The sequence below is a fragment of the Chroicocephalus ridibundus genome, chromosome 4, assembly GCF_963924245.1.
Source record: "Chroicocephalus ridibundus chromosome 4, bChrRid1.1, whole genome shotgun sequence".
Lineage (NCBI taxonomy): Eukaryota > Metazoa > Chordata > Aves > Charadriiformes > Laridae > Chroicocephalus > Chroicocephalus ridibundus.
In genome coordinates, this window is record NC_086287.1 from 12,467,007 (window position 1) to 12,492,437 (window position 25,431).

General features: G+C 36.6%; 1 protein-coding gene across 1 annotated transcript in view; it reads left to right on the top strand.

Moving 5' to 3' along the window:
* Positions 1-22,397: 22,397 nt before the first annotated feature.
* The window catches only part of IRAG1 (inositol 1,4,5-triphosphate receptor associated 1), a 97,963-nt gene continuing 94,929 nt past the window's right edge, over positions 22,398-25,431 (top strand). The window contains exon 1 of the mRNA XM_063331925.1: positions 22,398-22,416. The gene's annotated coding sequence lies outside the window, so the exon portion shown is untranslated. The remainder of the gene's footprint in view (positions 22,417-25,431) is intronic.

The following is a 25,431-nucleotide window of genomic DNA, read 5'->3' on the forward strand; positions in this document are numbered from 1 at the left end:
TTTTGATTGTCGGAGTGAGTAACTTCTTTCTTGAGGTCTGGTTTGTTTTTTTTTAAAGACAGGTATTGTTTTAGAAATCTTCAGAATGCAAATTAATTCCATTCTAACAGTGAGAACTATCACTCCATTAGTCACTTGTTGACCTGCCCATTCTGAGCTGGGGGGGCGGGGAGGGGAGAAAAGGAAAGAGATACTATGTTGTTGGTTTGAAGAGCTCAGTGGTCTATGTCAAGGGAGCAGTGGGGGCCACTGCTCCGTCAGGGAGGGAACCCAGGAGGTGAGCAAGGGCTCTGCCAGCTGAGATGCAGCCCAGAGTACCTGAGCAGGGCAGACATTAGGCACATCCACAGTGATGAGGCAGGTCTGAGGTCAAGCTGGAAGTGCCGCCAGTGAGGCAGGGTCTAACACAGCCTAGCAATTGCCGGGCAGGTCCTTGCTGACGGGGCAAGTCTAAGGTCAAGGGAGAAATCAGTCCTCAAAGATCCACATCAGGAGGATATCTATGGGTAGGTAGGGACCTAGCTGGATGTCCTGCTCTGGGGTGAAGCAGAGGCAACCTTCTGTTCAGTAAGAGAGGCTCCTGCTTACACTTGTTGCTGTGGCAGCCAGGGTCAGCTGACTGCGTTGTTTACCCTGTGGAGGGGTCATGCCTGTGGGGAGGAGTGGACAGGACAAACTGACAATAGGGTGTTCCATCCCATCTGCCATGCTCAGTCTAAAAGCTGAGGGATCAAAGGATCTGGGGCTTCTTCTTTGGTCGTTCTTTTTCTTCAATGACTGATGTCTGAGGAAGACCCTCTTTGCTCTTTGTGTTTTGGAATCCAGTTCCCATCCTGAGTCCAGTCTAGAAATTCCCCAGTGCCTGCCCTGGGACAAGCACTTCCCAGTGACATCTCCTGGGAACTTGATATGATTTTGTGTATATTTGATCTATTTCATTATTTCCTTTTTAGTTTATTATTAATATTTCATTAAAGTAGCTTAGTTTTTTCTAAACTCATAGATCTCTTTATCTCCTTCCTGTCCTTTGAGTGAGAGGTAGGGCAGAGCATCTGTTGTCTTGTCATTGACCAACCCAGCCCAGACCATGACAATGGAGTTAACACTTTTACAGTGTAACTCAGACCAGGACTGTAGGTCCTGGGCTGAGCTTAAATGGGGCTCCTGGGCTGTAGGCAGGGGTGTGGCAGGGATGCACCAAGTGGGGCTGGTCAGGCCCATTAAAGTTTATTATACAGTTAAGGCCCTGACATAGTGTGTGCATCTTGAAGAGATAGTAAGCAGATTTAGTAAGGTGTTGGGTGGATTGTTTTAGAAAGTGCTAAAAATTGAGTTAATAGGTATATAAATTGTTTTATTAGATGGTTTAATATCGTGCTAGTTCAACAAGCTGTTGAATTAGCTGTGTATCTCAAACTTGCTACAGTAAGGAGTTAAGAGATCCTCTTCTGCTGGCAAGGAATGCTGAAGCAGGCTCTGTTAAATGTACTTTGAGCAATGCTGTAGGTATTCTTTTCCTACAAAGCAAGTTCTTTTTCTTTTAATAAAACAATGTGAAATGTAACATGATAGAGTTGTAAGAATGGTTGGTCTCTACTGCTATATGTTAGTGTTTTACTTGAAGGTGTCGTATTTTTACAGACCAAGAAGCATTTTGTATAGCTACTAAAAACTGTATTATGTTATGCTGCCAGAATTAGTAACTTTTTTGTTGTTATTCATACTTCCTCACATGGCTGTATTTGCCTTATATATCTGATAAATATAATTATGTCCTACTCAGTTAGATAGTCCCCTAAATCTAAAGAATTGCTTTGCAAGCAAAAGCTTTAAGGAGTGATAGTTTGTGTTTTGCAAGCAAGTTGTGTATTTGAAGATGGAGTGAGAATGCTTTTCTATTTAAAGTACAAAATCATGAGATGTTTATACATAAAATCATAGAATAGTTTCCGTTGGAAGATACCTTTAAGATCATCAAGTCCCATCACTAACCTAACGCTACCAAGTTACCACTAAACCATGTCCCTCAGTACTATATCTATATGTCTTTTAAATACCTCCGGGAATGGTGGCTCAACCACTTCCCTGGGTAGCCTGTTCCAATGTTTGATAACCCTTTTGGTGGAGAAATTTTTCCTAATATCCAATCTGAACCTCCTCCGATGCAACTTGAGGCCATTTCTTCTTGTCCCATCACCTGTTACTTGGGAGAAGAGACTAACTCCCACCTCTCTTCAATGTCCTTTCAGGTAGTTGTAGAGAGCAATAAGGTCTCCCCTCAGCCTCCTTTTCTCCAGACTAAGCAACCCCAGTTCCCTCAGCCACTCCTCATAAAACTTGTTCTCCAGACCTCTCACCAGCTTTGTTGCCCTTCTCTGAACACACTCCAGTACCTCAATGTCCCTCCAATAATGAGGGGCCCAAAACTGAACACAGTACTGGAGGTGGGGCCTCACCAGTGCTGAGTACAGAATTACAATCTCTTCCTTAGTCATGCTGGCCACACTATTCCTGATACAATCCAGGATGCTGTTGGCCTTCTTGGCCACCTGGGCACACTGCTGGCTGATATTCAGCTGCCTGTTGACCAACAGTCCCAGGTCCTTCTCTGTCAGGTAGCTTTCCAGCCACTCTTCTCCAAACCTGTAGTGCTGCATGGGGTTGTTGTGACACAAGTGCAGGACCTGGCACTTGGTCTTGTTTGAACCTCGTACCATTGGCCTCATCCCATTGATCCAGCCTGTCCAGATCCATCTGTAGAACCTTCCTACCCTCATGCAGATCAACACTCCTGCCCAACTTGGTGTCATCTGCAAACTTACTGAGGGTACACTAGATCCCCTCATCCAGATCATTGATAAAGATATTAAAGAGAACCGGCCCTAATACTGATCCTGAGAGAACACCACTTGTGACTGGCCACCAACTAGATTTAACTCCATTCACCACCACTCTTTGGGCCTGTCCATCCAGCCAGTTTTTAACCCAGTGAAGCATACACCCATCCAAGCCATGAGGAGCCAGTTTCTCCAGGAGAATTCTGGGGGAAACGGTGTCAAAAGCTTTACTAAAGTTTAGAGAGACAACATCCACAGCCTTTACCTCGTCCACTAAGTAGGTTACCTTGTCATAGAAGGAGATGAGGTCTGTCAAGCAGGACCTGCCTTTCATAAATGCTGACTGAGCATGCTGACTGAGCCTGGTTGCCTGGTTGTCCTGTATGTGCTATGTGATGGCACTCAAGAAGATCTGCTCCATAATCTTGCCCAGCACCAAAGTCAGACTGACAGGCCAGTAGTTCCCTGGATCTTCCTTCTGGCCCTTCTTGTAGATGGGAGTCACATTTGCTAACTTCCAGTCAACTAAAACCTCCCCAGTTAGCCAGGACTGCTGATGAATGATGGAAAGTGGTTTGGTCAGCACTTCCACCAGATCCCTCAGTACCCTTGGGTGGATCCCGTGCGGCCCCATAGACTAATGTGCATCTAAGTAGTGTAGTAGCTCACTAACCATTTCCCCTTTTATTATCATACAATCATAAAATACGTTGGGTTGGAAGGGACCTTTAAAGGTCGTCTAGTCCAACCCCCCTGCAGTAAGCAGGGACATCTTTAACTAGATCAGATTGCTCAGATTATGGGGGGTTCGTTATGGTGACTTCATGCTTAACTGTACTACTGACTTCTTTCTAATCCCTATTTGTCAATTAACTGGTTGCTAGCCTTTATTAGCACTCTCATTTCTATTAACCATATGCTTATTTGAATTCCTAGCATCAGAAACACTAACAGCAAAGTAACTTGAATTTCTAACATCATCACCTAGTGTTAAAAAATTCTCTTGTGCCTTGCAGACCTAAAAGGTGCAAGTAACTTCACAAAAAGTGGTGTAACACTAGACTTGTTCTAAATACTCTAGTATATTCTGAGAGACATAAAGCTGTTACCCTGCAGATCCTCTTACCTAGCACTAGCGTGCCAAACATTTCAGCTTTGTACAGGTCTACTTCTATTTACTATACCATTGGTTGTAGTTTGCCTGGGTTGCATAAAATGTAACATCTCTGTACTCAAGGATATTGTAGAGCTGAGACCATAGCTGCATTTCTTTTCAGTATCCTTCTTCATGTGGTGTGTAGGGAAGCATTTCTATTTATTTTTCTGTGGATGCAGAACCTGGTCTGGCCCCGTTACGGTTCATGGTTGGTTCTCAAAGGGTGATATTTTCTCAGGGGCGTAGTTTTTACACTGATAGTCTTCTACCTTCTGTGTATTGCACTTAGCTTTGATTAGTAGGTATAAAAGTGTGTTTTAAAAAAAACAAACAAAACCACAGAAACAGTACAGTCTTGGTTTTGCCTTGCTTTATAGAGTTTCTATTAGAAAACTCTACAGAGGAAGCTATAGGATATAGGAGATTTTCATTCTGTCCTCTGTGGGGCTAATGGAAAACGAATAGTTCCATAAAAAGTTAGCAGACAAGTGCAGTTCTATAAAGTTAATTTTTTAATGCTTAAACCCACAAAGTTTCTAAATATAAAACTGTCAATTAAATACTTTGTAAGTATGGTATCATTATTGCCACCTTCAGGCAACAAAAAGAACGACTCGTTTTCAGACTCACTATCCAACATTCTGTTTACAGAGAGTTTGGGTTTATACTGTGGAGTTAAGTTTAGTATTTTCTCTAGTCACAGCCTTGCATTTTCCTATTGAAGTCAGGTTTTTTCTTTGGCCTTAGTATGTTCCAACATGTCGAAAATACGCTTACTTGTTCCAGGAAGCTGTGATTGATAAACACCTAATTGTTCAAGGATACATTTTATTTGAATGACAAATATCTCATATACAATCAGCTACTTAGCAAAAGCAGATTATTTCCGCCCCCCCCCTCCCCCCCCGTGAAGGCTTTTTCAGGGATTATGCAATAGCATTACAGATTTAAAATGCATGTCAGCAATTAATAGGACAAGCAAGGATTATACAAAAGACCGTAGAGGTATCAGATGACATTGAAGTGCTGTAAAGAATTAAAGCATCACTAATTTCTAGTATAGACTGTTTGCTAGGAAGAATTAGTGTCTTTCAGATTTTAATCAGATTTAGACCTAGAGAGAGATATGAATTTTTTCTTATTTACAATGAACTTCAGGACTTTTTCCATTCTGTATTCTGTCTCTTTTAAAATACTTAGTTCTATAAAAGCTTGTATGTATACAGAGCAAAAGTTTTTAAAAGAAAAAAAAAATTTGAGATGGAGACTACACTGATTATTCTTTGCCAAAACTTTCTTTCAGGAGGACTCCTGAACTCTGATACCACATTATTGGAAATGAAATTCTTCAACACACAGATCAAAATGACCTAACAGAGATATTAGTAGCTAACCCAAGAACATTGTGATCTAGCGTCTCCACCATCTTCTAGTCTTTTTGATAAAATTTTTTTCATAAAATATTTTTTTTGACAGGTACTTTCACATATAATAAAAATGTTTAATAATGACAATTATTTTTCATAAAACGGTTAAAATAAAATATGCTCTCCATATTCAATGGAGAACTGAAAATGTGTACTGAATGTGTACTGAAAATTGAAGGTAAGAAAAGACTACAGAATAGGTACAGAAATCAATATATTCTGCTACTATAATTGCACTTTTCAAAAATGTTATGAAAGTAGTGGAGGGACTATGACTTCTTTAAGATATGTCCTCCTTGCTTTGTATCTCTGTTAAGACAATTAATTCTGAAATCCGTGCATGCTCTCTAAAAAACAAGTTTTTAACAGAAGCTTTAAGGAAAGGAAAACACATCATACAAGCGAGTACTTGAGTGTAGAAATGAGTTCCAAAAATAACAATGAACACTTGTGCTGAAATTCTCAGGAAGGATGAAGCCTGAGAATCAGCCTGAAGTTGAATAAAGCTTTTGGGAACATGTCAACAAATCTTTCTCTGTTTCCTGGGGGTGGCTGGTTGTTTTCAATGTCCTTTTCATTAATGTGATTTATAATATAAACTATATACTGACTTCTATACATAGAAATTAAATAGAAAAAACAATTAATTTTGATGTCTAACATCCATAGTCTCTTCTCTGATGATTTACTTTTCTGTGTCTCCCTTTTTTTCTTCTACAGAACCCTTTCCACTTTTGTTTAAGCACTTAAAGTGACCATGTTTAAGCAGATCGGTGCCCTAACTTTTTGTGGGCAGAGCTCCGTCCTGACAAATGAGATCTGAAAAATCTATTCAATAGCCTGTGACTGCAAATACCCCCCGATCTAGTTTAAAAAAATAATGAATTAGAAATTGATATAAATCTCCTTTGCAGTACATAGAATTCTTCTGAAAATTTAAAGCCTATTTCTAATGTGCTTGAAAACACGGAGAGCAAAATCCCAAGTCTGCATGAGGAGAAGATTGAATGTCATGGATGTTGCAGAAGCTGGGTATGATATTTTAGTTCATAAATGCTTTGAATTCCTACCTGTGTAAGTGTTCTAAATATGTACAATTGAAAATGTAAACAGGAGACCCAAGCTTGGAAGTTTGGGTGCTGTGTTGATTTTTGAAACTCACCTTTTTAATATTTTTCTGAGTAAACATTTAAAGCTATTAAAAGCTTATTCCACAACCTTTTGAGATCAATTTTTAAAGGAGGAATGTCAAAATAAAGAAATACTTGTATTTTGAAATGAAGTATATGTACACAGAGATATGTATTTTCCCCTTCCTTACACACGTGTACATTTTATTTAATGTGTAATATCATATACTTAAAATATAAACTGTAAGTAACCTGGCTCTTCTGCCTATTTACATATCCGTGAACTTAGATTTCATGGATGTTTCTTTTGACCTTAATATAAACACCGTTAGAATACATAGCTTCAGGTTGAACAGTATTTACTCTTAACCACAGCATTAATTGTCAGAGATGTTGGGACTTTTTTAAGGTTTACTTTATGTTCTCACCAGTGTGTTTTCATATAACTTCATGCCCCCCTTCTCCTCCCTCCCACCTTCTCTAATGTTTCTTTAACATCTCTTTGTTAATTTTTGACAGTAATTTTTGTTGGGCACACTAATAACTTTATATCCTGGGGAAAAAAATAATCTTTATATGGATAAAAATAATCTTTGTATGGGTAAAAAAAATAGTAATTTTAATTTTTCCCCCCCCAAGATGGAAACTATTATTCTACTGGATCTAATTACTAATTGTGAAGTAGGTATATTTTTCTGTAATTTATTTCATCCCAAGAGGAAAAAGTGAACTTTTAAAACTTGAACTTTATGCCAATGATTCTATATAATATCTTAAGATGCATCTTACTATTAATAATGGAAAACACTTTATTTTTTGTCATCCTACATTGTGGATGAAAAACATAAATCAGATTACTTTAGAACTCCAGTGGAATAGCACAATGTGTGTCTAGCTAATAATTTATTTAAGAAATGTCTGTTCTGTGTTTCTGTCTAGCACTTGATATGTTTATTTCCACATTTTTCTTAGAAGGCCAGGGACATTTTGTTCAGTTATTTGAGAAGTAATGTGGATGGATGCCATACTTGAAGACTGCTTTCATACCTCCTATCAACATGTAACTTAAGTTTACAATTAACTTGATTCATGCAAGTAGAGCCACTGATTCTTAACTTGACCAGGCGTATGCCTAGCTATCTTCATGAGTTAAGGCCTCAGATTGGAAGGCAACCAGTAACTGTTATCAGCCAGAAGCATATGTTATTTTAAGATGCGATGAGGTGTTCTGGGCACTGGTTCACTAGACAATTTGGAACCTATTTCTATGTATTGCTCTGAGTATACTTTCTTGCTCAACTTCTGAAGCCATGTGGCAAGTGGATAACACTGGTGTGTGAGCAGCAATGAATATTTAATTAAAAGTAATTTAACTGAACAAGTACCTGTTAACTGTAACTTTCCAGAAGCAGGTAACAGCATTTAGAAAGAAAAATAATGTACAGCTGTAAGCTTTCAAGCATTCCTTTCCCGCTTCTTGAGGTATCTTTTAAAATCAGTATTCCCTGACATGTCAGGATGGTTATACAGGGAGATATTGGACGTCACATTCTCAACCCATGTTGTTAATGGAGTCTAGGCCACAGTTCGCAGCAGTAGCAAGCTATCAGGCTAGAAATGCTGTTTTGCAAACTGCCTGGAAATTCTTGATTTTGCATATAAATAGAAAAATATCTATCATCCTCAAAGCGAGTAAAATTGAATAGTGTGAGGAATGAAATTGGCCTCTCTCAGTAAGCTGCATATGGATGTCTGCCTGGAGTTCAGAGCTGATTTCATTTGCCAAAGGGCAGTAATGGTACTGTTAGTGTCTTGTAGTCCTCTGTTGCTGGAATTGCCCTCCATGATGCAGTATTCTTATAAATAAAACTGTGTTTCTATCTTCAAGCTCAGCCTCGGATGTAAAGTCAAGTTGTGTTCTTTCCGGCTTGCACATCACCACTAATAGAGCTGCTGCTGGAACTTAGTCAAGAATTCTGTTGATTCAGAAGCCAGTAAAGAAACTCCCAGAACTATGTTGCCTCTGCAAGTATGAGTAAAAGTTTATTTATATCAGTCAAGTGACTATGCATGCATACAGATCAGATCATTTAAATGAAGGAAGATGCAGCTTTCACAAGTTACTCCTGGTTATTATCTTAGTGGGTAAAGAGAGACTCCCATTTGCACCTCAGCAAATTATTTTGCAATTTCAAGGTGAATGTATGGTAATTCCTAATGTGCTGGAAGCACAAACTTCTAAGAGAACACTTTTAACTACTTAATAACTAAATATTGTTTGGGCATAAATCCTTTGTGTTAATCAATGTAACACAACTCAAGCAACAAACTAGGCAACTCATGTAGGCAAAATTGGTAGGCATAGTACATTTGGCAGCTGTGTGACTTAAGTCTTGAAGGACAGGTATGCCTCAGATTCTCACTTTTTTAGTCATATGTACTTCTAATATTGAGTCCTTTTTTAACAGTGCCAAGAGTGGCTGTGTTTTCTAATGTAATCTTAAAAACATATGCTTCTTTCTTAATTTAGCTGACATTTTGTGCAGAAGCTGTACACAAGGAATACAATACTGATATTAATCTGTCTGAAACTGTAGTGTTGGAAACCCTTCAACCCTTTTGATTAATTTCATTGCTTAACTTCGCTGTTAAAGTTTTTCAGAGTTTAGCCTGAATTTTCTTTGCTGATATTTAATGCTGTTATGTCCCATTCAGCAGTACATAGAAAAATACGTCTTTTTACTTTTCTTCAGGGTAATTTGCATTTTACCATGGGCATGTAAATGGAGCAGCCTGTTTTGTTCTTTGTAAACAGATGCTGCTTTTTGAAAGGCTTTAAACATCATCATAGGAGATGTGAAAATCATGAATCCTTTGAATTCATATACATGTAATCGGTGATGTCACTTCTGCAAACATTTCTCCTAATATCTTAACTCAAATATAAAAATACCTGTATTACTTCCTCTCAGAAAAGTTCGGTCATGGTTATTTCTAACAGGCTATTATTACTCATTAACTAGGCCATTGAGACTGTAGGAATACAAAAGAAAAAAAAAACAACTCATGCACAAATTTAGCACTCATATGTCTAAAATAAGACAAAACACTTCTGTAGAACACTTCAAAAAACTGGACATTTGTGTAAGCATTGGAGAAAATAATAATTTTGCTTAGAAATTAAATTTAAGTAGACTGAAAATTTTGAAGGGAAGACTTTGACTTCCTTTTGCAAAGTTTTGTAGCAGATTTAATAAAATTTAATTCTCACACAACTGAGAAACTTCTAAAAATGCCAGTCATGATCCTGAAAAGTGCTTGGAGAATCTGGCTTTGTTGTGTGTTGTATTGTTTTGGTTTTTGCATGCATCCATATTAACTGTGTCTTAAAAGCATTTTTGATGTTGCCCTCCTAAGCAGAACCTGCCAAGAGTTAATGACAATAAATTACATCAAAATCTTTTCTTTATTAAAGATTATAATAAGATTACTAAGTTCTCTTTGTCACTTGCACGGTTTTGTACAGGTAAAGCTATAGCTCAGGCATCTAGAGATGAATGGCTGCTAGTTCTTCTGATCACTCTGATCTTCCAGGTTTGGGACGCTTATCCATCATACCCTTTTTAATCTCCTCCTTCAAGTTACCTGCATGTATTTGCTATTTTTGTAGCAAGGAAGGCTGATAGTTCTCTTTGGAGCTTTTTACATGCCCTGGGTAGGGTTTTTCTGTAGCTCTGAAGGCTGCTGTGAGGTATCCTAAACTTTTATTGCATGAGGGAGAAGATACCTACTTTGACCTTGAATATATATACACTTTCCAAACTGATCACTTAACGTTCTTTGCTGTAAACCTAGAGATTCAGCCTGCTGTACTGATTTGAATATTAGTGAATAAGAACATTCCTCAAATGCTTGCTTGCTTGCTTGCTTCCTTCCTTCCTTCCTTCCTTCCCTCCTTCCTTCCCAGTAGTCACATAAGATAGCCTCACAATTTTTCTGTGCTAATAATCAAACTGTATAAACATCAGCAGAGGGCAGTATTGAGATATAAATAGAATAATAATAAATTGAAATTAAACAAAGTGTTGCCATGTGTTTTCAGTTCTCCTTCATAGAATCACAGTATAATTTATGATGAAAGGGGTCTCTGAAGGTCATTGGGTCAATCCATGTCTCAGAGAGCCAAATTCAAAGTTAGATACAATCAGTATGGTCATAGTAATGTGTCTACATTGTTGGGTATTCTATAATAACCTGCAGTCACATTAGTTTTCTCTCTAAATCACTTTTATATCCCATTGTGAGACTGGATGCAAAGCATGCTCAGTGCTGAAGTGTAATAATTTGGTCTGAATAATACTAGAAAAAAAAATGTTTAGCCATTTTTGTTTACAAGGTCAGACAATTTTTAACAATTGCTCTTATGTGTTTTCATCAACTTTAATAATAATAGGCAAGAGTTTGGAAAAAAAAATAAGTCCTATGAGTATCTTGTCTGTTTCTTCTGCAAGGCAAGATTGACCAGCATGGATATATTTATGTAGCTTCTGTTGAAACAATGTCTTTTCTTTGTTTAAGTTTCTATACTATTTGCTACTCAATAGTATGATTTTTTTCCCTGCATCTTTAGGGTGGAGATGGAGAGCTGAGATAGATAGGAACAGGAAGAATTTGCAAAAGTGACTATTGCTTCTTTTTTTCAAGATGTGCTGTATCGAGTTTGTGGACAGATTTATAGAAATCAGAGGCTTCTCCAAATCAGTAAGTTTTACTAAGGAAATTTTCCTTTTTAAATATAAACACAGTTCTAGCCCGTCATCATTACTTGAATTAATTCCATTTCCTTTTCTCAGTCTGCTTGCTTATATTAGCTAAAATTTTGTTGGCTAAAATGGCATACTGTTGAATTTTGTAGGATACAGCATTTTCCTTTAGACTAGTGAATTCTGCAATGCTTTTCAAGAGTGTATTTGAGACAAAATTGCAGACTTCTAAGCTGTGGAACACATCTATTTTAAGATGCTAAACAATGCTATGTTAGGGAGTTTACTGACACTCATGTCACATAAAAGCACTTCTGACATTTACTCAAACCGTTTAGATGCGCTAATGATTTGTATAATTGACTTTAAAACAAATGTGTTACTCCTGTCTTCAGTCTGAGAGGCAATGTTGTTACATCTCAGTGTTGTAGTTTTCAATCTTTTTTTGACAAAGAGTTACAATGTTTATTCAGACAAAATATTTGTGATTCTGTTTTTTAAATAGAACTGCTAAGAAGGAGAACATCTGTTTTTTTAAATTCTCTTTTTGATTCTAGAAAAGTGAATACTAAGAGTATTGTTAATTCACTCTTAGGAGTAACACAAATGTTTGCCTACTTCTGTTGACGGTAAACTGGGACAACTCATAAAGAGATTGTTGGCATCTTAAAGGCGCTTTTCCCTCCCAATTAAGTCAACTGGGTTCGAAAGCTGTTTGACTAAAATTCTAGCCCTTCTCAGATGGCTACCTACCCCTTTAACATAAGCAGTGGGGTTTAGTTAAATCAGCAGTTTAGATTCCTGCAACTATCCAAACAAATTAGTTTAAATTAACTCAGGCAAACGACCTCATGAGCCACATGCATTTTTGAGTGTTGCTGTGTATATATACTTGCAAGAGGAAATACCAGTTGATGTGACATTCAGTGAAGGCTAGAAAGTGCTGCTGGAACCTGAGGTGAATGCAGACTAGGCCAGAATTGTTCTGTTATCAGTACCCAGCACAGCTCGGGTATGGTATATATTTTGGTTGTGATCAGAATTTTGACAAGGATTATATGATGTTTTATAAGCACAGTTACATTGCTTCAAGGCCTGCACAGCTTGGGTGGGCCCAGTCTGCATATCAGCGCTGTGCTTCCCAGTATCTCCAGTTCCTGAAGCAGCATGAGACTGCTCTTTGTGCTGCTGTTAAAATACCTGTTAAAAGTTGGAGACAGATCCAAATGAGTAGACAATATATTTTGATTACAGATAAGATGCTTTTGTCTTTGATGGGTGGGAATGTTTGTCACATCGGAATAATATAAAGTCAGAAAATGTTCTCCCAATTAGTATGTTATTTAAAAAAAATGACTATTTTAAAAAATTCTCAAATATTCTTAATTTCAAAATGCTGAACATTTCTTTATTTTTTGTTTAGAGAACATCAGCAGAGAATTATTTTTCTGTTTGATTTCAATAATATTATATATTCAGCATGCAGATGTGTAATACTAGCTGTAGAACAGAGGTAGGCATAAATATCTGTAAAGGTAATATGATAGTCAAGTGTGATGGAAGATGATGGCATGGAGGTGAGAAAGTACTTCCGTAGCAAGTTTTCAATGGTGTACAGTGTGGAAGACTTGGGGCCATGCAAAGCACAGAAAAGAAAAAAATCATTTTAGGATAACTGCTAATGACAAATACTGTCTTTTCTGACTGCTGACTAAGACTATATAATAGCTGGGCTTTAAGCAGCACAAAATTCACAACTTGGCAGTCCCAGCAGTGCTAATGTGGGAAGGGCCCCTACTGTAAACATGTGTCTCTCCTGCAGAAAATGTAGCTCAAAAGGGATATCAAGGACAATGATGAAGGATTGATGAAGCCTTAACAACATGGAAGTTATGAATGGCCTTTGTTTAAATTATCGCTCTTAACTCCCAAGCTACAGTGGTGAACACCATTGTAAACAATAGCACTTTTAGCCCTCCTGCTGGCAATCCTTCTTGCAGTGAGTATTTGGAGTGTCCTTGATGAAAAAGAATGCGAGGTCATGCATTGTATCATCCAGTAATTAAAAAAAGTTGAGATACGTGAAATTATATGGGAAAGCAGCTGACTTATACCTGGTAGACTGCAAAAGGAACATATCCCTAGTGCTTTCAGAAGTACGTACTAAATCTAAAAAAACCCAAGTATTGATTTTAGTCACTACCTTGTGAGATCAGTTACTCTGATTGATTAGACTCAAGCATATAGCACTACAAATCCTTCATGTAACATCCTGTGTTTTGCTGTTTCTCTTCCTCTCCCCCTGCCCCAAACCCTAGCATGTTGCCCTCAAATGGCTGCCAAGCAGTTTTGTACTTGCAAAATGAGATTCTATTGTGTATATGCTTTCAAAAAAAAAAAAAATTGCACATAATTGTCTATTTCTCATGACAAGCTTTACTTCATCTTTGAAGCAAATTCTAGGGAGAGTTTTGGGATCTTTTCTGTTATCTTAATATTGTAAAATTTAGTTGCAACTCTTTTGGTGACTTTTCCATGAAGATGACCAATTGCGCTCTTGCTTAGTTTATATTCTCTTACTGTTCTAATGGGATGAGTGGAGAGAAGACATGGTTTATTTTTACTTTCCTCTGTAGGGCTTTGGTTTGTGACACATCTCTGTGAAATCATCCATATGTTTCCTTAGTAGTTTTCTAGGAAGAGTTAAGTTCATTATTATACAGAAAAGAATGACATCCAAGGTGCTGCTCTTGTTTTGGCAACTTGAGTTTTGTTCCAAAAACATTGTTTAAAATAACATCAGTGGAATTTACTGTCAAGGATTTTTAAATGCTTCTTGTTTTGTAGAACAAGTTAGAGTGAATTTAAAATCCTTTCTTTCGCCAAATTTATTCTGAACCTTTAAAAAAAAACTGGGGGTAGGGGGAGAATTTCTTATAAACATTTGTAGGGGCATTTATAAACATATGTTTCTTGGATTCCTGGAATTGAAAGCAACTGTATGTAGTGCTTCTTCCCAAATCCATGTAGCTAATTATCTACAATAAACTTTCTAAAAGCAAACAAATTAAATCAGTATATCTCATAAGAAAAGTTTTATGCGGGTGCTCTACCTCTGGTCTGGAAACAAAATTGGTAGGAATTTTCCATTTATTTTGGAAAGACTGACATTGCTAACAGTGGATTTTCTATGGGTTCTTTTACTAATGAAATGTACACATAGCAACCATATAAGGAAGGAAGCCAGTCTTTTGTCTTTCTTTCATTCATTCAACATTTTTTTTTAAGAAATGGTAAATTAGTTTAACAGCTTTAATACAGTTTAACAGCTGTATTTCCAAAAGTGAAGAGTATGTCTGTACTCGGTTCTGTACAATGCCTGTCCTAATGGGCTTCTGAGCTTGGTTAAGGTTTGTAAATTCTACTATGTTCTTTGAGTCAAATTCTTGACCATTAACTCAGCTCACAGATATTTAATGACATTTTTTGCAACACTGCAAGTAGTAATGGAGATTTAGTACTGAGCAGATGGTACAGTACTGAGGAATGATTGGCGAGTTGATATTACTTAAGTAAATTTGTATTATTTTTCTTATTCCTGAGATTCTGTAAAAAGGAAAAAAATAAACCTGAAATTCTCTAGTGGTTGAATGTCTGGATAGCTTATGCATAACTAGAGCAGTGGGCAATGGCTACCTTACCTTGCTGTGTGTCAGTAAGCTTGACTTTTACAGACTATTGATAGCCAAATCAGTTGTTATGTTTTTTTCTAGCATTTTCTCATGTCTGTGTTTGAAGACTTGGAAAGAACAGTAATTCAAGGACCCTCCAGCAAGTATGCTGTATCTCAACTTGGCAGTTCAAAACCATAAACCTTCAAAGGCCAATGCTAACCCTGCTTACTTGTGAAGAAGATAGGACCACGATCAGGCAGTACTTAAGCCTTAGACTTAATTTAGTATATATTTTTTAGTAATTTTATAATTTTAGCATATATTTAGACTCATTTAGTATATACTTTCTGCTAATGCACTTAGTATGTTCTATACAGTATATGTTCTGTGTGACATCAGAACAACCAAAACGTTACGTGTAATGGAAAGGATCAGTATTTTGGGGGCAAGATTAGGAATACAAAATGCTTTGCAGTCTGAGTGAGAAAAGGGCTTACATGGGACTTGAGCGCTGTGGACTGTAGGACAATTTACTGCAGCTTCTAAAAACCAAATGCATGCCTGAACTAAGCTGGGTACCTCATGAGTATCAGTATCAGTGTTGTCTTGCTATGATAGCAAACATAATGAAGTTTTTATTAGCATATTCACAAACTTTTGTCAACTTTGTAGAGTTATTGCATACAATGTTATACGCAGTGCTGCAAGCAAACAGTGTATTTGTTTGAAAAGTACAAACCTACTACCGAGCAGATGAAGGGGGGGGAAAAGCACCTGGAAATGGATGAAATTCTATGCTGAATGTTTAAATAACACACCTTCTTGTTATGCTTATGAAATGCTAACCAGTTTGTTAAATCGGTTTTCTAAATGCAAAACTTCTTACATGAAGGTGGCTTTAAGCCAATGCCCGTGCTGGAGGGTAGGAAGTCACAGGCAGCTGCTTCTACAGGCAAGAAGCTGGAGGCAACGTTGTGGAATATACACAGTAGTGGCATCTGTTGTATTGTTTGTCTGGACCATGTTTACTCCCTCATTAGGTCAGCTCTGAGGAATGAGGCTGGCTGTGGTTTAACAAATGCTACTTCTTAAAATGGCTTTGTTTCCCAGATGCAGAAAGCTTGGAAGAAGGTGACAACGAAGCAATAGCATAGATGGTCTTTTCTGAAGAGGGATGGGAGGGTGAGTCTGGTTTCTTGTGGACAGGCAAAAGGAGGTGGGGAGGAAAAGTCTGCTGAAGAAGGACATGGAGGGAGGGTGGTGCAGGGAGATGGTGAAGCATGGTGGAACTGATTTTGTTGTTGTTCTGGGAGATTGCCCCCCTGTTGTTTTATGTTGTTTTTTGTCAGATGTGTTTGGGAAGCTGAGGGCTTGACTTTTAGAATCTCAGGCCTAGAAATTTAGGTCTGTTCTAAGACAGGATCTGCCATACCCATTTTGTTCTTGTAAGTGTTCATGTTTGCATGAAAATAGTTGGACACAAATGTTATATGTATGCTTGTGGCAGACTGTGCCGTGTCCCATGTTACATCTTAAAAATCAACAGAAGAATGTCTGGGGTCTGTCTATTTGTTTATTGTTGTTTTTTTGTGGCTGTGGCTTTTTTTCCCTGGAATGAACCCTGGAAACTGAATTTTCAGTTCAGTTATGAAGCACCTATGAAAGCATAAATGGCATGCCACAGCCCTAGCCTCTCTTCTGATTCTGCCATTTCTATTCATGTGAGTGCTAGGCACTAGTGTGTAAATGTCTGCTAATGCATGTGCTGCCTCATGGTTTACAAAATATCATGGGACATGCCTGCAAATGCATGGGACATTTGTGTTCATGTTTTTTTTGGTTTTGTTTTTGCATTTTTTTTTAATTGACTGAAGTTTCTGGGTAAGGCTATAGCAAAAGAACAACAAAAAGTATACAAACTAGGGGTATTGCATGTCCCCCATTTTAAGGACTGCATATCATGAGCATTCAATTATCTGCCAACTAATGCAGTTGAAGTGAAAATTTATGCCTCCCAGTTTGGGGGATGCCATTTTATTGGCTTATTTAAGTAGTTTGCTTTCCTCTCCCCTCCTTTTTTTTTTAAACTTATACCTTAGCAGTGTCTGTCTGCCTCAAATCCTGTGGTTAAGCAGGAAACAAGTGCCTAGCACAAGCATAGAATTTTATTTAACTTACAACTGGCCAGATATTTGCTTCATGGTAATAGCCCATGTGAATGCATTGTTCTTAACATGGAAAATGCAGTAATACTTGCCCAAATCTAAGTGAAGGTGGCTGTGTTGCTATCTGATGTTCTCCCAAGTCTTCTAAACTTTATTTTTCCTTCTTATGTCATATTGAATGCACAGAACAGGTTTGCTTTTGCGCTTTTATCCTCCAGAGAATTATCTTGGCATTCTGGAAGGGCAGAAAGGTGGAGCAGTAATGGATTAAATTCTGGCAGTGCTTGTATTGCACTATAGAATCATGAATTTGCAATTGTTGGAGGCTGCACAGGACACTGAAAGCACCTCTGGGGACCTGTGAATATTAGTTGAAATGTAAACAAGCATCTTTAGGACTTCAGTTCCCTTCTTCCTCTTGTAGCTTCCCTCTGAAGGAGCTGATCCTCCTCATCTGGTGTCTGCAGAAACTTATGTATTTTTTCTCACTCTTCTTTGTCTCATCTGTGTTTGTCCTTCATATGTGTCCTTTTTGTCATCTGCAGCCATGCCCCTAGTTCCAGTTCTAGAAAACAGATGAGAGCTAGTCTTTCAAACTTCTAAATGCCTGTGAAGAAAATGAAACAACAGAGTTGTTATTAAAAAAAGAAAGAAAAATTTTCAGAACTATGTCCTTGTAATCTCTGTATGTTAGTCCTGCTCAACAAAGCTGGACTTTGTAAATTTTTATTATGTTTGTACAGTATTTTTCTCATTTGTGAGCACAGTTGTCTGAAGATAACATGTGAGGGAACTCTAAGGTCACACCTGGAGGGACTACAAGACTTTTTCTTTTTTTAATTAAAAAGATACTTTTAATTGTCTTTGCAAACATCTAAGAACTTTAAATGGATGTCAAAGGAGCATTAGTCCTGATAGGGCCTTTTAAACAATCTGATTTTTTCCAAATATATTGGGGTAGGCTACTTAGTGAGGATTAAATGGTAATGGCTGAATGGAGGAAAGAAGTAGAATCTTCTGGGCTACAAAGTGAAGAGTCTTAAGACCTTGAGGGTGGCACAGGTAAATCTATAGAGATGTGTGTGAAAGCAGTGTTTACACTGGTGCACTGGTGTTTAATTTCATTAACCAAACAGAATGCATAATACATAAATTTTGTGAAGGCTATCTCCTAGGAACAAAGACCTTGAAAAATACTGGTAAGTTTCAGAAGCACTCAGTGTTTAATAATTGTAGATTTGTGTCTTCTCCACTTCTCCAGGACTGCAAGAAAAAGAGGTCTAGGCCTGGTGGGGGATGCTATGGAAGGATTCAATTATATCAATAAGGTCTTTGAAGGTATACAGAAGATTTGAGGGTATAGGGATGGGCAATGGGGGAAGAAGGGAGAGTTATAATGTAGTAAACTCTATCCTCTCAGCTAGCATCTATGAAAAAGAATAAGCAAGACAAAATCAATTGTGGATTATGCTTAAAGATATTTGCCTCAGTTTTATAATAAACAGTGAAAGGCAGTTTCAAGGTGTTTACATATAGATGAAATTGCTTTCAAACATATTGGGGTGTGATTTGTAAGACCAAAAAGTTATTGCAACACACACTGAAAAATGGTAATGCCTCTATGAAAGCTTAAGGTCATGCAAACTTATTCAAACTTTACCAAAAAGGTTTACAACCATTATCTCTTATTATACTGATGTGTGTAAAAAGAGAAGGCTTTCAGAGACCAAGAGAAGTGCTTGTATGCTTGAAGGCTTATCTGTGTTCCTCTAACTTATCAGTTAGTCTAATAAGATATGTCCTGTATAGGAAATTGAGTAGTAACTGAAGTATTTACGAGTCCAAAATACCAGCAGAGTTAGTAAAACTGACTGTATTTTCAATAGGGGAAAAAGTCCAGAATCCTCATTAGAAGTGATATTTGTCAGACAAGGATTTTAAGATGATGAGACTGAACAATCAAATACCTTGTAGGACAGATGAAACAGTATCTGCAAGCAGTTGGTGTGGATGAAGAAGCAGATGCTCAGATGGTAAGCTATTTATGACAATAACAACTTATGATACAATTAAGTGAAATATGTAGAGAAGAATAGTAGAACTACGACTAAGAAGTTGTGAAGATTGTCGCTTTCCAAGTACCAAATGGCACATGAAAGATGTCAGTCTATCCAATTAAAATCTTCTGTGGCCTTTTCTTTACCTTGTATGACCTAGCCACTGTAATATTCAAATAAAAAGCAGTAATTTATAAAATCATAATTAAGATACAAGTTTGATCCTCTGGGTGTTGTATTGATTGCCCTCTTCCTTTTGCTGGCTATTCATGAGTGGTTTAATTCTCAATATTTTGTAAAAAAAAACAAACAAAAAATGAAAACATCAACACAAAACAAAGAGACTACAGAAAAAACTGAAAATATATTGCAATAAAATTAAATTCTAAATTTTTGCCTATCTTTTTTGTCAAGACAATTCTTAAAGCTTTCACATGAAATTCACTGGTTTAGAATTATAACTAAGTTTCAGTAAACTTTATAAGCAAATTATAAGCATTTGTTTAGCCTGTCATGATGGGATTAAGTAAACATATTTTAATAATTTAATGCTTAGCTATCTGCCCTGCCACTGCTGCCTCCCCTGCCTCCCCCCTGCTCATAGTCTTCCTGACATTACCACTTAGCAGGATACTAGTAAATGAGCCAAAAAAGCTTTGCCTCAGCACACTTCTGTTGACTTCATTTGGGTTTCAATGATGAAACTCAGAGATGAAATAGAACAAGTGTCCAACAGTCTGCTAATAGCACAGTGCTGCAAAGCATCGGATGTATAAGGAATCCAACTACAGTAGGATTCCTGAGACAGTCCTTTTCTGAGAAGTTGTTTGTGTGGGTTTTTTTTTGAGTGGTTGTTTTTTTGGTTTGATTTTTTTTTATTTAGCCTGATTTTGAACTGCAAAATCTGTAGCACATTCAAACCTAAGATCTTGTAACAATTGGATTTGTCTATGTATCAAGCTGATAGAAAAAGACACAAATTATAATTAAATAGAATTTTAGAAATCAGGTACTGTTAGTTTATAGAAAAGAGGGGGTTTGTTTAGTTGGTTTTTGTTTGGTTTGGGTTTTGTTGTTGCATAAATATTTTTTGTTGTTTGTGTTTTCCCAGGAGGGAATTGTACCTGTTTTCTTGCTGTTTAGCAGACTAATATTTCTCCTGTTCATAACTATCACAGGATGATTTTTTTATAGCGATACATCGTGTTAGAGCAAGTGTAACAAAACCCCATAGTGATGACAATGCTAATTGGTGTTACAAACAGTTTATTTGTAGCTGATAAAACACACTTTTACACTTATGTTTTAGTTGTCCTATCACACACTCTTTAGCATGACATCTATGTGCTTGTATTTTTCTCAAGGAAGTGGTTTAATAGATAGTAACCATCTCAAGCAGAAAAGGGAGAAACTTAATCCACTGTTTAACTACTCTTGCTTTTTTTTTTATGAGAGGAGAAAATGAGTCATCGCTAAGGCAGGGGAAGAATAAGATAAATAAAAGCTGCTCACAATAGATAATAATAATTACAAAATGTACCATGCTGGTCTTAGGATCTGGCTGTTGAGAATAATACATTTTATACCAACATTCCTTGGTAAATTCGTGACAATCAGTATCAAAGTATTTAATAGGGAATACAGGCATTCCTTCTTGTAACGAGTATCTTGAAAGGTCTCTTTTTTTTTCAGTGAACTGCAAATAAATCTGTGAACAGGACAGTAATTTTCATGTAGTGAGTCACTTGGGGCTCTATCCAGCTCTTACTAAAGTGAATGGCAAAATTCTTGCAGACTTCACTGAAGTGTATGGGACCTCAGATGTATGCATTTTCTCTGTAATGGGGGATAATGCTTCCTTTCTTTTTCCCTGTAAAGACTGGTTAGTCTTACCTACATGTGAAAATGTGAATTGTGACATTTCTAAGCTCTAAGCACCATTATTTTTTTCCTTCTCTTCTGCTTCAGATGCAAAAGGCCTACATCCAGTCAGTATAACCATATGTATCTCTATATTCCTAGCATGACTTTGCCTTGATTTCATTTAAATGTAGGATTACTGCCATAATTTGTAACCACATATTATAAAATTTGAACTTCCCTCTAAATAAATTTCTTATTACCTTAATTTTGTGGAATATGTAAGTTAGTGTTTAGCAGCAAAAACTGGTTATTTACTTTCAAAGGGGAGTGTCAAAAGGGAAAATTTTGTTAAGATATACTTGCCTTTTTCCATCTTTACTGTTTTGGCATATAAGATAACCAGCATGGTGCTTTGCTAAAAAGACTTCGTTAGGACAGCTACACATAAATGATAAAATATGTGGTCTGAATTTTAACAGAAATGGCTTTTTGTTCTCATCAGCTTTGCTTCTACTTAAAGTAAATGGAAGCTATGCAAGTTTGTTCCTCAGTCATTTTCAGCAAAAAATATATTTAGAAAATTTTGTTGTTGCTTTTTTAAAACAAATCCAAACAACTTCAATAATTAATGGAGGGACATGGAGAAACAGGCAAAATGCTAACTTTTGATCATACTGACCTATCTGTCTTCTGCAACAGAATTCCTTATTTAATTAGCAGTAAAGCACAAAAATCCTAACATTGTTGTTCCAGACATAGTAAAAATAATACTGTGTCTGTCCTGAAGAGCTTGCAGTACAAACATGCTCCCTCTTGACATACTTCGTCAGAAACGTAACTCGGGAGAAATTGATTTAAATAATTTTACCAAGTGTTACCAATAATTTTACCAAGCAGATATTTTAAATATTTAAAAGTATGAAGACGAGCTATCAAAGGAACATAAATGACACTTACTTGCTTCAGTCTCCAGCAGACTCTTTATGCATGACTCAGTGGAGGTTGCGCAAATACCTAGAGTTTATAGAAGTAAGGACTCCGATATTGTTGTGTGAAGTCTAATCAACTACAACGTAACAAATAAGCCATCTGAAAAATACTAGCAAAGGTGGCATTCTAGATGTAAAGTAAGCATCTGTGCTCAGAGGGCTCAGCCTTATATTTTAAGGAGAAAGAAGATATGTTAATAAATGATATTTCTTGAAAGTAAATATTGATAAATAATATTGTTCTATTTATACAGCAGCAAAGATCTCAAAATACAGCCTCTGCTCTTGGAAGAATCAAAGGAAACAAAGGAGTTGTCAAAACAATGTAGAAGAAAAGAAGAAAATCCAACCATTGGTGAGACTGTGATAAGTAAGAATAATTTATTTCTGCCATCTTCCCAGGCCATGGGAACTTTAGTTTTCAAACTAAAACCAAAATCGAGGATCAAGTGTCATCTCTATTTCATACCAGGTAGAGAAATTTAGGAGAAGTATTTAAAGCAGTAGAAGGAAAATTGTAGACTAGGATGCAAATGGTTCAAGCAGCTCAGTTGCGGCTTTCTGATAGTGGAAAACTTAGGGGTTTCCATAATGCCCAATAAAGGTCTAAATCCTTTTCAAAACAATGAGAAAGGAGAGCAGGTGTTCAGCAGGTGGGATGCAGAAATAAGTCGTCCACAAAAGCACTACCTGATAAATATGTAAATTTGTAGGACTTTAGCTATAATAAATTAAAATTATGCATGCAGTGGAATAGGTAATAGATGTTTCATTGATCTCATTGAAGTCGTAATATCTTAAGGAGCAAACAACTTAATGAATAAATTTAGAAATTACTAATGTGCTGAAATGTTTCAGGTAGAATACTCATCAAACTTAAATAACTTTAAATCTGTATAAAGACTTTTATATAGAATTTTGCAAATAGAGGAAAAGATTCTTTGAGTGGGAATACTTTTTTCCTGTCTTAGCATGAATAAAATATTGCTTCTTATTAACTATATAATGACATGTGAGGCTTAAATTATTATGAAACCCACTTTTTTCAGGTGACAAATACTATAACAATTTTCCCTTGGAGATGGTTCCTTTGAACATGAGCATGCAAAAGGGTCTTCACAGATATTGCACGTTATTAGTAATAGTTGTATCCCCAAAAACTATCAAACAAAACCTATTTTTTAAAAAATCAAAGACTGTAAAATTAGGCCCTCAGTTAGGAAGTGATCTTTAGAAGGCTTAAGAGGCTTAAAGCCTCTTAAGCAGATGTTAACTAGTGCAGTTTAAAACTTGTCTTTGTATATGTGTTGTATAGTTTATATCAGTGCCCTGAATTTTATGAACAATTACAATTAGAAGACGTCAAAAGTGACTTTACGGTTTTGGTTTTGCTTAGTTTTTCTTGCATTATGCCAAAAAAGAAACTCTATTAATCATATCTTTGTCTTTCAAAACATCTTGGCCTGATGTTTTTCATCCCTCAGCTTTCAGCTGAAGAGGATTTATGCAGCTGACATTCACAACTTTTAAAATAAAATCTTTACTTGGGGATCTGGCACAAAACCTAAGTATTTAAACGACTGCTGGTTTTATGTTTTGATCATTATCCTCCGTAACATGAATAAACCTGGAAAGTAAAATCAATAAAATGCAGTATCCCTTAATAATAGAGGTTTTTAAAAAAGAGCAACCTGATAGACAGGTCTCATAATTCTATTTTCAATAGGTGTATTTTCAGAAATCACGCTTGTAGTTGCGAAATAAAACTTTCTTCATCAACTCTTTCAGTTTCACTTGAGTTAAAGGCAGTCTGTAATATAAAGTGAAATCTGACTAGCTCCTGTTTTCATGCTGTAAACAAAGAGCACATTTATTAGCACTTGCATATTTCACGTAGAATTTTCAAAGCACTTACTAATGTTAAAGTATGCCCACTTTGAAAGAAGAGATCTAGCATTAACTGTTTGTGCTGGAGGAGGCATAAATGTGGTGCAGAGTAAATTTCATGTGACTTTCTTCTTATAAGTATCTTTTAGGTAAAATCTTTTTGCAACAAATGTAAATGAGTTTTATAATCTCTGCCTTACAAAAGCAATTTTAGCAATACAGTGTGGTTTTAATTTGTGAAGCAAAGTAATAGAGTGCCATTTAGCAAATACTTCAGATTTCTGAGATACTTATCATCTTATGCCCAAGTATTCAGTTTCTCCTTATCTTACAGTGGCACTTTCATGTCTATGGTGTTGTTCATAGTAAATACACCCAGTCCACTCATTGGCTTTGTATCTGTGGGAGCCACCGATACATTAGCATGTAAAATGGTTTAATTATTGGAACAGTACCATATAAGAAACAGGCAAGCCATAATGGTTCAGAATTACTTCAGTAAGTACTCCTTTTGCTTATAGCAGTTTTAGGCCCCTGGGGATAGATAGCTAAGTGTCAAAACAAATTTTCACATTTTCTGAGAGAAGTCACAGTTCTGAGTTTAACAGTGAGCTCTAGATTTTGAGTCGGAAAAACAGTTATTTAATCAAAAGTTGAAAACCATGTTGTCTGGAAAGCGCAAAGAAGTTATTTATTCTGAGAAAAATAGTTAGAAAGCTGAGAAAAGGGACATAAAGATAGATGAAATCATGAAGAATTACGTAAACCAAAAAATGGAACACTGTTTGAGGTGTCAAGCAATATTAGCAACAATTGAAGGCTGTAGTTTCTAATCATGTTTTTCTGAGCTGAAGATATGAGTGATATGCTCTTGTTGAGGAGAAAGGTATGTCTTTGAAGACATCTGAAGTAGAGTTAATTAGTACAGTGACATTGTAGCTCGCCCATTCCTTAGGGTTTTTTTAATGTGCTGCTTATTTGGAGACACGTCTTTAATGAAGGAATACATGATGTGGTATGTAAGCCAATGTAATGTAAGCCAAAAAGCCAAGTCAGTGAGATGGAATATTTGGTATTGTAGAATTTATGCTATTTGTTTCAGACTCCTGACCTCCTAGGCTATGCATGAAGTTTATAAAGTTATCTTCTGTTGCCTGAAAAGTTTGAAGACTGGGTAGGAAGGCGGCTGAAAAGCATGTGGTGGCAACTCTCAAGGCTCAAACACACAGCAGTTGTCACATATCAGCTGCTAGAAGTAATGAAGTATGTGCTCACCTGCAGCTAAACAGATATTGAAACAAATTTCTACCATGTGAGGTAAAAACACTTCGCTTAAACCTCAATGAGGTATAGCTGATATTTGATCATTCATTAAACTATAAGATGACTTATGTGTAATCATTTTTTCCTGTGAACTGAGGCTTTAGAAGAAGTTTGAAATGTTGTAAAAATCAATAAAATTTTTTACTAAACATGTATCTGA